General features: G+C 39.4%; 1 long non-coding RNA gene across 1 annotated transcript in view; it reads left to right on the forward strand.

The window, feature by feature from the left end:
* LOC148790323 (uncharacterized) overlaps positions 1-12,398 on the forward strand; it is a 77,977-nt gene extending 65,579 nt beyond the window's left edge. The window contains exon 4 of the long non-coding RNA XR_016078355.1: positions 12,115-12,398. This is a non-coding gene — a long non-coding RNA (uncharacterized LOC148790323). The remainder of the gene's footprint in view (positions 1-12,114) is intronic.
* Positions 12,399-13,092: the final 694 nt, after the last annotated feature.

Below are 13,092 nucleotides of genomic sequence, written 5' to 3' on the forward strand. Positions count from 1 at the left end.
TTGGGTCCAACCACTTTCTCTTCCTCCTCTCTCTTTTTTAGTTCAGCCATCAAACCAATCCCTTAGACTTTGGGTCAGAGTACAGACCACCATTTGTGAACCGCCTAACACCTCTTATTTCAACCATTGAAAACCCTTAACCTATTCAATCTGAATAGAAACAACTAAACACAAAAACCAATTGGAACCTAATCCAACCCCATTCACCAAGGCCTCTCTTCCATTCTTATTTTTTGTTTCTTTCCTTTCATCCTTCCTTCGTTCATTCATTCACTCGTTTTTTTTCTTCCTGTTTCATACTTAATTGATTCATTCATTTCTACTTTGACTCATTCTTGGATTCCTTCATTCACAATAAATCATCTTTCAATTATGAATTTATCCATTCTTTTGTTCATTTATAAATCTGCATCGAGGCATTGATTCGTTCATTTTTCATGAATTCATGCTTTCATTTATGCATTCATTCATTCATTCATTCTATCATCCATTAACTCATACATGCATTTGTTCATATGGCTTCAATCAATGAATGCATGCATAATGCTAAAATGATAATGAATGAATTAATCTGAATGAAGGAATCGAGGAATGGTTCAATGTAGAAATAAATGGAAGAAAAATGAATGAATTAATTAGGTAAAGAACAAGAAGAAGATTAATGACCTCTTCTTTCCTTGTTAAAACCTCATATCTTTTTCTTTTGATACAAATCAACTAACAATTTATCTCAATTTCATCCCTACTTTACCATAACAACAAACCTAGGTCCTTTGAACTCCTATATAATTCCATCCAAGTAGACGTTGGTTACAATGGAGTTGCAACATCACTAGCACATGAAATACCTCCATTAATCTAAATCCTTTAAAGCATAAGACTCTCCAACACCTATTAGGATCTTACCATCTGTCCCAACTCTATTTGATCCAACTAAACCAATCTGAACCAATTCCAAGTAAACTCATGTTGATTTGTTTCAATAAAATCAATTTCACCTTGGAAGCCTATTCAGATGAATACCACTTGACTTACCTACACCCATACAAACTAACCTCATTTATACATCCCCTCTATAGTAATTGTAGACCACACTACTTCCTTGGGTTAGCTCACTTGACAATGAGGGGTTTGGCTTGCATAACAGAATGAGTATCTGTTTTAACCCTTTGCCCTTCCTTGACTTTAAAAGAGAAGAAAAACAGCCTTTTGAAATGAAAGGACTGTTTAAAATATTGCAGAGAATCGATTGAAAGTTGCAGAAATCAGGTATCAAGAAGGAAGAAGAGGAAGAAGAAGGTGGCGGCAATAAGGGTTCAGAGAGAGTTCGAACCTAACCTCTTCTTGCACCCCTAATCCCATTTCATTAACTTAAACTTTAGTAATTTACAGAGAGGCCCCTGGTTGGGTAGAAAATTAAGAACATAGCATAGGAGAAATAAAGGCCCTGTACAGCAAAGAACATAAAAAGATAAAATGGACAAACCACCTATGGGCTATTCGGCCCATCTTCTCTACACTCTCCTCAAGCGGAGCATATCTTGCACCCCTAATCCCATTTCATTAACTTAAACTTTAGTAATTTACAGAGAGGCCCCTGGTTGGGTAGAAAATTAAGAACATAGCATAGGAGAAATAAAGGCCCTGTACAGCAAAGAACATAAAAAGATAAAATGGACAAACCACCTATGGGCTATTCGGCCCATCTTCTCTACACTCTCCTCAAGCGGAGCATAGATGTCAATCATGCCAAGCTTGCTAGTATCATGCTGAAGTTTAGCCTTGTGTATGCCCTTGGTGAGGAAATCAGCTAAAAGTGATGAAAGGTAGACACACTTCTCCAAAAGTCACTCTTTCTCGAGTGAAGTGTCTATCAACTTCAATATGTTTGGTTCTGTCATGTTGCACTGGATTGTGAGCAATGTTCATGGCAGCCTAATTATCATAGTATAACATCAATGGCTTATCATGCTCAATACCTAGTTCCTTCATCAAGGATCGAAGCCACAACAACAAGAAACTCCATGAGCCATGGCTCTATATTCAGCTTCATCTGAAGATCTAGCAACAACTTATTGTTTCTTGCTTCTCCAAGAGACAATATTACCTACCACCAAGCTACATTATCCAGAGGTAGATCTTCTGTCATCAATATTCCCAGCTCAATCAGCATCTGTGTAGGCTTCAAGTTTCATATGACCATGCTTAGCAAATAGAGTTCCCTTTTGAGGCTTCAAATAACATTCATTTTGCTGCTGCCATGTGAGTGTCTCTGGGAGAATGCATGAACTGACTAATGCAACTAACGACATATGCAATGTCTGGCCGAGCCATGCATAGATAGAGAAGTTTCCTAAGTAGCCTCTGGAAGATTCCCTTATCTTTCAACAATACTCCATCTGAGGCAAAGAATTTATGACTCATATCAATTGGAGTAGCGATTGGTCTAGCAGCCATTTTCCCTGTTTCAGAGAGCAAGTCAAGTACATAACTTTCGCTAAGAGATAAGGATCCCATCCTTATATTGAGTAACTTCTATGCCAAGAAAGTATCTCAGTTCCCCCAGATCTTTGATCTCAAACTTTGTATGAATGAAAGATTTAAGATCATTAATCCCTGATACATCATTACTAATCACAACAATATCATCAACATACACAATTAGATATATTGCCAAAGATCCTCTCCTCTTCACAAAGAGGGTATGATTAGACTAAGTCTGTACATAGCCAAAGTTAACAAGGGCAGCCGTAAACCTTTCAGACCATAAAGAGATTTAAGTCCATAAAGAGATTTCTTCAGCATGCTGACTTTTCCTTTCATACTTGTTTCATACATCCCTGGAGGAAGAGACATATAAACCTCCTCATGTAACTCTCCATTTAGAAATGTGTTCTTTATATCCAGCTGGTAAAGAGGCCAATCTGACTGTGCAGCCAGAGATAGCAGAACCCTCACAGAAGTCATCTTTGCAACAGGAGCATAAGTCTCCAAATAGTCAATCCCATATGTCTGTGTATAACCTTTTGCAACCAGCCTAGCCTTGTACCTTTCAATGGTGCCATCAGCATAATATTTGATGGTAAAAACCCACTTACAACTTACCGCCATCAGCATGAAATTGATTGTAAACTATATGTTGAAAATTTTTCACAAGTTTTGGCTCTTTTTCTTGTGAGTGCATAGGGTAAACCCAAGTATATTGAGAAAAGTCATCAATAAATGAGATAAAGTATTTGTACCTATTTTCAATTAGAATATTAACCGGTTCTTAGAGATCAAAAAACACAATATTAAAAGGAAAAAATGATCTTTGTCACATAAAGGAAATGAAGTTCTACAATGCTTGCTTAGTTGACACACTTGTCACTTAAAATCACTGAATGACATGGGCATAAACAAATTTGGAGACAAGTATTTCAAGGACTCAAAAGACATATAACCGAAATGGCGGTGCCATAAAATGATTTGAATCTTATCTGATTGACTTAAAGACCCTAAGACCGTAATGCTATCTTTATTCTCTAGCATATGTAGACCATCAACCATGTCCTCTCTACCAATCGTCTCCCGGAGGCCAAATCCTGAAAAACACAGGAGTGAGGAAGAAAGGTTTCTGAACATTTCATGGTTGACTTACTTGTGAGGAAGAAAGGTTTCTGAACAGTTCAAGATCCATCAGCTATCTTCACTTTATCTTTGCTTGAGAGAAGGTTGTTGGATTGAAAAACAGTTGACTTACCAGTATATGGTGTGAACTGAATTCAGATCTAGAAGAAAACAGAACTAGGGGTGTCAAGAATGGTCGACCCCCACCCCAAAGAGCCTCTTTTATATTAAAGAGAAAAAGTATGTAGTTACAAGAATGTGCCCTTACAGGGCTGAAAGGTAAAAAGAACAAATAAAATAATAAGAACTATGATATTGTACAACAAGGACTACTCTAATAATGTACATCAAGATATATCTTCACACTCCCCCTCAAACTGATGCGTAGACATCAGCATCAGTTTGCCCACAAGAATGAGATGTCGACTCTTAGTCATGGCCTTGGTGAAGATGTCGGCAATCTACATGTGAGAGGCAAATGAGGAAGATATATAGAGCCTGCAGCAAGGAGGTCTCTATGAAAGTGACAATCCACCTCCCTCGACATGTTTAGTCCTTTCATGAAAGATTCGATTACATGCGATCTTGATAGCGCTGGTGTTGTCGGCATATAGAGGGATAGGAGTAGGAAGAGAAGTCCCAAGATCAATGAAAAGTGACTTCAGCCAAACAATCTTCCTACATGCAGAAGACATAGCTCTATACTCGGCTTCAGTGGAAGACTTAGAGACACTTTGTTGTTTCTTGCACTTCTAGGAGATGAGAGAGTCACCCATGAAGACACACAACCCAGTAGTGGATCGGCGGGTGTCAGGGCAACCAGCCCAATCAACATCAGCATAAACCCTCAATTGTATGGATGATGAGGAAGAGAAAAATAGTCCCTAACATAACGGATGATGCGGCGAACTACAGTCATATAAGGTTGTCTCGGGGCAGAGACAAATTGATTGACGACCTGAACTGCATGTGAAATATCAGGCCTGGTCATAGTAAGATATATCAAAGAGCCAACAAGCTGACGGTACAGGGTGGCATTAGGAAGGATGAGGCCTTCGGATTTGGATAGCTTGACATTCAGCTCTAGGGGGGTATCAACATGTTTCTCATTAGTGATTTTAGCTAGTTTGACGAGATCTGAGGCGTATTTTTGTTGACAAATAAAATACCCTCGACTGCTACGATGAACCTCCAAATCCAAGAAGTAAGTGAGAGGACCAGGTCCTTCATGTGAAATGAGTTATGAAGTAAGGATTTCAGCTCACAAATGTCGTCATGGTCGTCATCCCCCGTTAGGAGCATGTCATCAACATATAATAGAAGAATAGTAATACCTTGGGGTCTTCTCTGAACAAAGAGGGAGTAGTCAGAGGAACTCTGATTATACCCAACTGCAACAACAACATCCCGGAAGTGCTCAAACCAAGCCCTGGGTGCTTGTTTCAGGCCATATAAAGACTTCTTCAGGCGACAGACACGTGAAGGATCACTGCAATATCCAGGTGGAGGTTTCATGTAGACTGTCTCCTTTAATTTGCCATGAAGGAACGCATTCTTCACATCTAAATGAGAAATAGTGTAGGAATAAACAACAAAAATGGCCATAAGTGTCAGAACTGTGGTGATCTTAGCAACCGGGGCAAATGTTTCTTCATAATCAATCCCATATTCCTGACTGTATCCTTAGGCAACTAACCGGGCCTTATATCGATCAAGAGAGCCATCTGATTTTAGTTTGATAGTATAGACCCAACGACTTCCAACAATAGAAGCATCTGGAGGAGCTGGCACAAGATCCCAAGTGTCACTCTCATGGAGGCTTGAATTTTGGCATCCATAGCTTCTTTCCACTAAGAACTTCTAATGGCTTGTTGTTAAGATCTAGGGATATCTGTGGAAGAAAGTACAACAGAAAAGAAACTATGGTTTGAAGGAAAACCATAGCGGTTAGGAGGTCGAGAGAGGTAGAACGACAGAGTGGAATAACTGAACTACTATCTAAAATAGGAGGATCTTGGGTCAAGGTATCACTTACAGAGGATATCTGAGATGAATGCTCTGGATCGGGTGGAAGGGGTTGTTGTAGGCACAGGAGCCGGGACATGTAACCGCTTGCGGGTGAAGACAAGAAGATCTCTCTCGGTTGAGGAAGTAGTAGTGTCATTTGAATCAAAGTCCTGCAAAACAGAGATGGAAGGAGCAGGCAATCTAGCAACCCCAACAAAGAAGGAGATATGTTTAAGAAACACAACATTCCGAGAAATCCGAATATGACGAATAGCAGGATCATAACACAAAAACCCTTTGTGGTCAGGACTATATCCCACAAAGGCACACATAGCAGACTGAGCAATTAATTTAGATCGTTCAAGAACAGGAAGAGCCTCTTTTATATCCCACCCCAAAGAGCGTCTTTTATATTAAAGAGATAAAAAGTATGTACAGTTACAAGAATGCCCTTACAGGGCTGAAAGATAAAAAGAACAAATAAAATAATAAGAACTATGATACTATACAACAAGGACTACTCTAATAATGTACATCAAGATATATCTTCACATATGGTTGTAGGCATTGGAATCACTAATCCATGGGGATTTTAGGTTATTAGTAGCTACTTGGAAAGTTGAGGCTATGTTACTTGAAGAAGAGGTAAACGATGTAGAAGGGGTGGATCTAGAATCTGCCTATCGGATAATCCAACCATATTGCTCCAAATGGTCAACGAAGGAGTTCATAATATTCTCCTTGAGATCAGAACCAGGGGGAATCCTGAGAGAAACTGGTAGTAGAGAAACCACTATGAGGCTCTTGAGATGCATGGTTGATCGAGGTGAACTTCTTCTGGTTTGGCTTTTTGCAATGAACCAATGCATATACACCTCTTGGACTGAAGGGAGATCCTTGATGCCCAAGATTTGTACCCAAATGGGCTCATAAATAGGGTCAAGGCCTAGTAGGAAAGGAATCACATGTTGTTGGGAAATCAACTATTTATAGGCTTTTGCATCTTTCTAACTCTCCCATTCTATGCTTTGGTAGTAATCCAACTCTTTCCTTATTAAAGCGAGGCCAGAATGGTATGCTGATAAGCTTCTTTTTCCTTTCTTACATTTTGACGAATTGTAACTGATAAATTCTAGCATAGTGCCTTTGTTTTGTGTATATTGCTTTCGCTTGTTCCTATATTTATTTTGCTGTCTCTACCCATATAAAATTCTACTTGATAGATGGTAATAACTCTTGTCTCTCTTCTTTGTTAGAATCACGACAAGGTTTTTGAGCCTTTTCAAATTTCGGCATAGAATAGGTGTTGGGCTATGAGTAATCTAACGGCCCATTTAATTGCTATGATGGTTCGTAATTACTTAGAGCAACATGCCTCGGTTGGAAGCCCCTCCTTTGTGATACTGACTGGTCCAAGTCTCCCACATAAACCCCAAAACCTACTAAATCTGAATAGAAGCAACTAAACACAAAATCCACCTAGAATGTAATCGAATCTTACTCAACAAGACCTCTCTTGCATTTTTTATTTTTTTTTCTTTTATTGCTTTGTTTCTTTCTTTGCTTCCATCCTACATTCATTCATTCCTCTTTTCTTCTTTTTGTTCCATACCTAATTGATTCATACATGCATTCATTCATATGGTTACATTCATGCATTCATCTTGATAAATATAAGCATAAATGTGAGAATGATAAGGAATGAATTAATTTTAACGGAGATATTGAGGAATCAATCAATGTTGAAATGAATGAATTAATTTGATAAAGACAAGAAGAAGCAAAATGGCCTCATCTTTCCTTGTTGAAACCTTATCTTTTTCTCTTTTGATATAAACCAATCCAACAATTTCTCCTATTTCATCCCTACTTCGCAATAGCATTCGTTATGGCGCCAATACTCTCTTTAAAGTAACATGGGTTGGGTCAAACACCCTATTTTTTGGTTTAGACCGGTCTAAGTCTTCTACTTGCCCCTCCTGTTCAATAGACTTTTGGGAGCTAATCATTCACCTCCGAACTGTGAATGCTCTTCCTTCCTTCCATATAAATGACTTCCATCAACTACCTATTGTCCTAATTCCTTGCCAAAAGGTTTTGTTGGAAGCCCCTTCAACGTCCAACCACTTTCTGTTCCTCCTTTTTTTCCCATTTTCTAATTCAGCCACTTGGCCAATCCCTCAACATTGGGTTGGAGTACAGACTCCGACCACTTTCTGTCAACCACCTTACACCTCATATTTCAACCACTTAAACCCCTAAAACTATTAAATATGAATGGAAACAACTAAACACGAGAACCACTTGGAGCCTAATCCAACCCATTCACCAAAACCTCTTTATTTTTTGTTTTATTGCTTTGTTTCTTTCCTTTCTTCCTCCAATCATTCATTCATTCATTCTTCTTCTTTTTGTTTTTACTTAATTGATTGATTCATATCTATTTCGATTCATTCCTGAATTCCTTTGTTCACAATGAATCATTCATTTAATTATGGATTTATCCATTCTTGTTGACCTCTTCCTGTCTTTCTACCAACTTGTCTATATCCACTTTCCTCCTCCTAGTGGTGGTTCTCTTCTATCTTCTTTCTCCTCACTTTTTCCCTGATTAAATCCTGCCTCTCCCTTTGTTTCCCCCTCTCTGATTTAATCCTTTCCCATCAAAATTCAGCCTTATGCATCAATCCATTCTGAGAAAATAAAGTATTTCAGTTTGACTTCTTTCTTGAATCTCAATGTTTCAATTTAACTTGTTGACCTCTGGCACACCCGTGAGACATGTTGGGAATTGTACGAAAACTGAAGTGGGCACAAGAACTTAGCAAAAAAATCAACATAAGAACAAATCAAGAAGCCAAACCATAAGAAGTTCACCTCGACCAACCTTGAATCTCATGAGCCTCAAAGTGGTTTTCTACTATGGTTCTTCTTAGAATCCCCCCTTGGTTCTAATCTCAAGGAGGATATTATCAACTCCTTCTGTGACCATTTGATGGAATATGGTAAGGCTATCCATAGGCAGAATATGGATCCACCCCTTTTACATCGTTTGCCTCTTCCTCAAGTAACTTAGCCTCTACTTTCCATGAGATCATGCATACCCTAGAATCCAAGTGGATTTATTGTTACGGTGCCTCCATCCATATGATTGGTAAATCAATTTTTTTCATTCCTACGGCCTTCTCTCTGTCAAAGATAAAACGAGGTTAGCTAATGGATCCTTATCCTCCATTGTTGGTTAAGGATCTATATCTTTGCCTTTTGGTGTCTCATTATCAAATGGTTTACATGTTCCTAAGTTTTCCATTAACCTGTTGAAAATTAGCAATATTATGCATGCCTTGAACTGTTCAGTAACCTTTCGTCCTATTGTGTTTTTCAAGGTTTGGCCTTTGGGTAGACAATTAGTAGAGGGAACATGGCTGATGGTCTATATGTGCTAGAGAATAAAGCTAGCCTTGTGTTCTCAAGGCCTTTGGGTTAGTCAAGTAAGAGTCAAATCATTTTGTGGCACCATTGTTTGGGTCATATGTCTTTTGGGTACTTGAAGTGCTTGTTTCTAGATTTGTTTGTCTATGTCTCAAGTGCGTCAATTAAGTAAGCATTCTAGAATTTCATTTCCTTTAGGTCAGAAAAAAATCACATTTTCCTTTTCACATTCTATTTTCTAATGTTTGGGGACCGGTTAATATTCTGACTGAGAATGGCTATAAATACTTTATCTCCTTTATTGATGACTTCTCTTGATATACTTGGGTTTATCCTATGCACTCACATTGGGTAACTTCAATCTCTATTTAAAATTGCGTGTAGAACATACGTTGAAAATCTTTCATAAGTTTTGGGACTTCTTCTCATTGGTGCATAGGTATATCGAGGGAAGTCATTAATAAAGGAGTAGTCATTCTCAATTGGAATATTAAATTGATTCCTATAGAGGAGATGGGCCGAATGGCCCATAGATTGTCATTTCATGTTATGTTTATGTTTCCCTCTATAATGGGCCTTATTCTAGGCCCATACTCTGTAATGTTCTGTTTTTGTAATTTCTAGCCCACTCAAGGGCCTCTCTGTAATATTTCAAAGATTAACTTAATAAAATGTTTAGAGTGTTAGAGGGAGGTTTAGTTCGAACATCTCACTCTCTAACTCTCATTGCCGCCAGTTCTCTCTCTCTCTCTCAAGTTCTTAATCTTCTCTTGTTCATTTTTCTGGTTTGGCATCTAATCTCAAGCAGTCCTATACTTCAAGAGGACTGTTTTCAACTTGGTATCAGAGCGGGCCAGAGCTTGGCGTGACCCTCATGTGGTTCTAGTCCAGCCAACTGCATGAGGATGTTCTAGGGCTGGAAGTTTAAAGTCATTCACCTGGTTCTTGGAGGTCATTGAAGGGTGCCCAAGTCTCTACACACTTGGGGAATAGTTTGGTGACCAAGAAGAATCAGAGAGCAAGGTGTTCGACCTGATTTCAAATCAGAGAGAAAGGTGTTCAGCCTGGTTTGAAGTTCAAATAAGAGATTCACTTACTGTAAGTTATCTCAGTCATTGCTGGGTTATTTTCGTTCCTTGGGAGGGCTGTTAAAGTATTCGAAACCCTCCTCCATTCTGCCCTACTGTTCGGCTGTTGCTGGACTGATTCAACTCAGAGATTTCTGGGTTGTTTTGGAGTGCAGTTCGGCTGTTGTTGGACTGTCAAGTTGCTGAAACTGATTTGGACTCGGTGGTAGTAGTCCCAAAATTCTGTCTAACCTTTGTTTTGGACCTATACAAAACATTATTGAAGTGGTTCCTACTAGTTAACAGTAGGGTGTTAACTACTGCACACAGAGTGTTTGTCAAAAGGCCTCTTAAGGACTGTGGGCTGTTATTCTTCTCTTTGGGACAACGGTTGTTGGGGACCTGAAATACTTTGTGTTTGGAGGTCTGCTGGTTGTCCCTTGAAGGCTGGAATAGTATTTCTTACACTAGAAAGTGCTGCCACCGAGCTGGACTGTCACAGTTATCAAGACTGAACTATTTTTGTGAGCTGGTTGTTGTTGCTGATTCAGCTCAAACTAAGTTCATCAAGATTCCCTGTACCTTGGAAAACTTATTAAAACCCTAATTGGCGCCTTTGCATGATGGATTCCTCGGACCTTGAAAGCAAGAGTGCTGCTGAATATGGACAGACTTTGGGAACCCCAGCCGATTTTATGTTGGCTGTAACTACAGTTAAACTTGATAGGACCAACTACTTGGCATGGTCACAATCAGTGAAAATCCATATTTGTAGCAGAGGAAAATGGGGGTTTATTTCTGGAAGCAAGAAAGCTTCCCCAGAGAATGATCCATCTTTGGAGAGATGATGCAAGAGAACTACACAGTGATTGGGTGGCTTGTGAATTCAATGCAGCCACAGATTAGTCAACACTATCTTTGGATGAACTCGGCTAAGGAAATCTGGGATAGTGTTGCAGAAACCTACTCCCAAAAATTGAATGTTTCCAGAGCCTATAAACTGAGGAGTGATGTGAAGAATCTAAGGCAGGGGGAGAAATCACTTGCAACATACTTCTCAACCCTGAAATCTCTATGGCAAGAGATTGATTTGATAGAGGCTGTGACATGGAATACCCCCAATGATGCTGAGACATACAGGAAATTTGTTGAAAGGAACAGGGTTTTTGATTTCCTAACAGGGCTGAATCCTGAATATGACATCACAAAGCAGAACATTTTGTCCAAGGAAAGTGTTTCATTGTCACAAGCATATGCTTTGGTTAGCAGTGAAGAGAGTAGAAGGCAAGTACAGGTTCAACGAGTCAGCACCAATGATCATTATGCAAATATGGGGGTTAAACCCAAAGGGATTATAGGAGCTCCCAGTGGCACAGGAAAGAAGGAGGTGGTCTGTGAATATTGCAAGAAGCCGAAACACACCAAGGACAAGTGCTGGAAATTGCATCCCAGTCTTGTCCCTATCCGATCCTAGAAGAAAAATGATAGTAGAAAGACAGGAAGTGCACATGCAGCCACAGGTGTAGATACAGAGGTTGAGTCTATCTGTGCACAGTTGACAGCCATGAAAGCCGAGAATGAGAATTTTGGAATGATGATCAGCCAGCTTGAAGGTGTAACTTCATCATCCAACCCTTCTGGAAGTTCATCCACCACCGCATTTTCTCACTCAGGTATAAGAGCTTCTGCTAACCATGCATCCACCTCAGGTAATCCCAAGACCCCTTGGATCATAGATTCAGGTGCTTCTGATCACATGACCAACCTTTCCACTTTGTTTGTTTCGTATGATTTGCTTCCTGGTCATGACAAAATCACCTTAGTTGATGGTTCTCTTGCCTCTATTTCTGGCAAGGGAACTGTCAAGCCTACAGACTCCTTACTCTTATCTTTCACTATTCATGTACCTAAATTGAATACCAATTTATTATCTGTAAGTAGTTTGACCAAGTTATTGAATTGTTGTGTAACATTTTTCCCTTCTCATTGTGTGTTTCAGGATCTGGAATCTCAGAAGGTGATTGGGAGTGGCCATGAAGCGAACGGAATATACTTGCTCGACACTCTTGGCCAATGCCTTGATTATCCCAAGAACGCTACCTTTGGTTCTACTTTTTCGGAGTCTGTCAGTCGAATTATGTCGAGTCATTGTCGTTTTGGTCATTTACCTTTTTCTGCATTAAGTCATTTACTTTCCGAATTGTTTATGGGAGTCAGTGTGTCCAGTCTCAATTGTGAGTCATGTCAGTTGTCAAAGCATTGTAGAAACAATTACCCTGTAAGAAATAAAAGATCTTCTTTTCCTTTTCATATTGTGCACTCTGATGTGTGGGGGCCTTACCACTTATCTTCTATGGGGGGCTACAGATATTTCATCCTGTTTGTTGAAGTTCGACCTGCCCTAGAATTCTGTCTTGTTCGTTGACTGTAAAGTAAAGTGAACAACAAGAAGTAGAAGTAGGAGAGGAAAGAAGAAGAGAGAAGGTCTGGTTCGAATTAGAGAAAAACTTTTCCCTAGATTCGGCCAGACCTGTTATTATATTATTAACTTATTGGAAAAGACTTAAGTGCCCTTATTTAAGTAAGAGGCACTCGAACTAACATAACAGTACACATCAACATTCTCAACAAGTGCAAAGACCAAAATACCCCTTCACTAACGCCACTAACACTCCCCCTCAAGCTGGTGAGTATATATCATATAATCCCAGCTTGTTACATATGTAGTCCACTCTCCCCCGACTCAAACCTTTTGTAAACAAGTCTACCCACTGGTTTCCTGTACTAACATATGGAGTTTCTATCACTCCATTCAGCACCTTCTCTCTCACAAAATGACAGTCAACTTCGATGTGCTTGGTTCTTTCATGAAACACCGGATTGGAAGAGATATGAACCGCTGCCTGATTGTCACAGTAGAGCTTCATTGGAGTACTGATGTCATATCCTATCTCCTGTAGAAGGTTCCTTAGCCACA

Source organism: Nelumbo nucifera, chromosome 7 (genome assembly GCF_055504915.1).
Source record: "Nelumbo nucifera cultivar China Antique chromosome 7, China Antique-T2T, whole genome shotgun sequence".
Classification (NCBI taxonomy): Eukaryota; Viridiplantae; Streptophyta; class Magnoliopsida; order Proteales; family Nelumbonaceae; genus Nelumbo; species Nelumbo nucifera.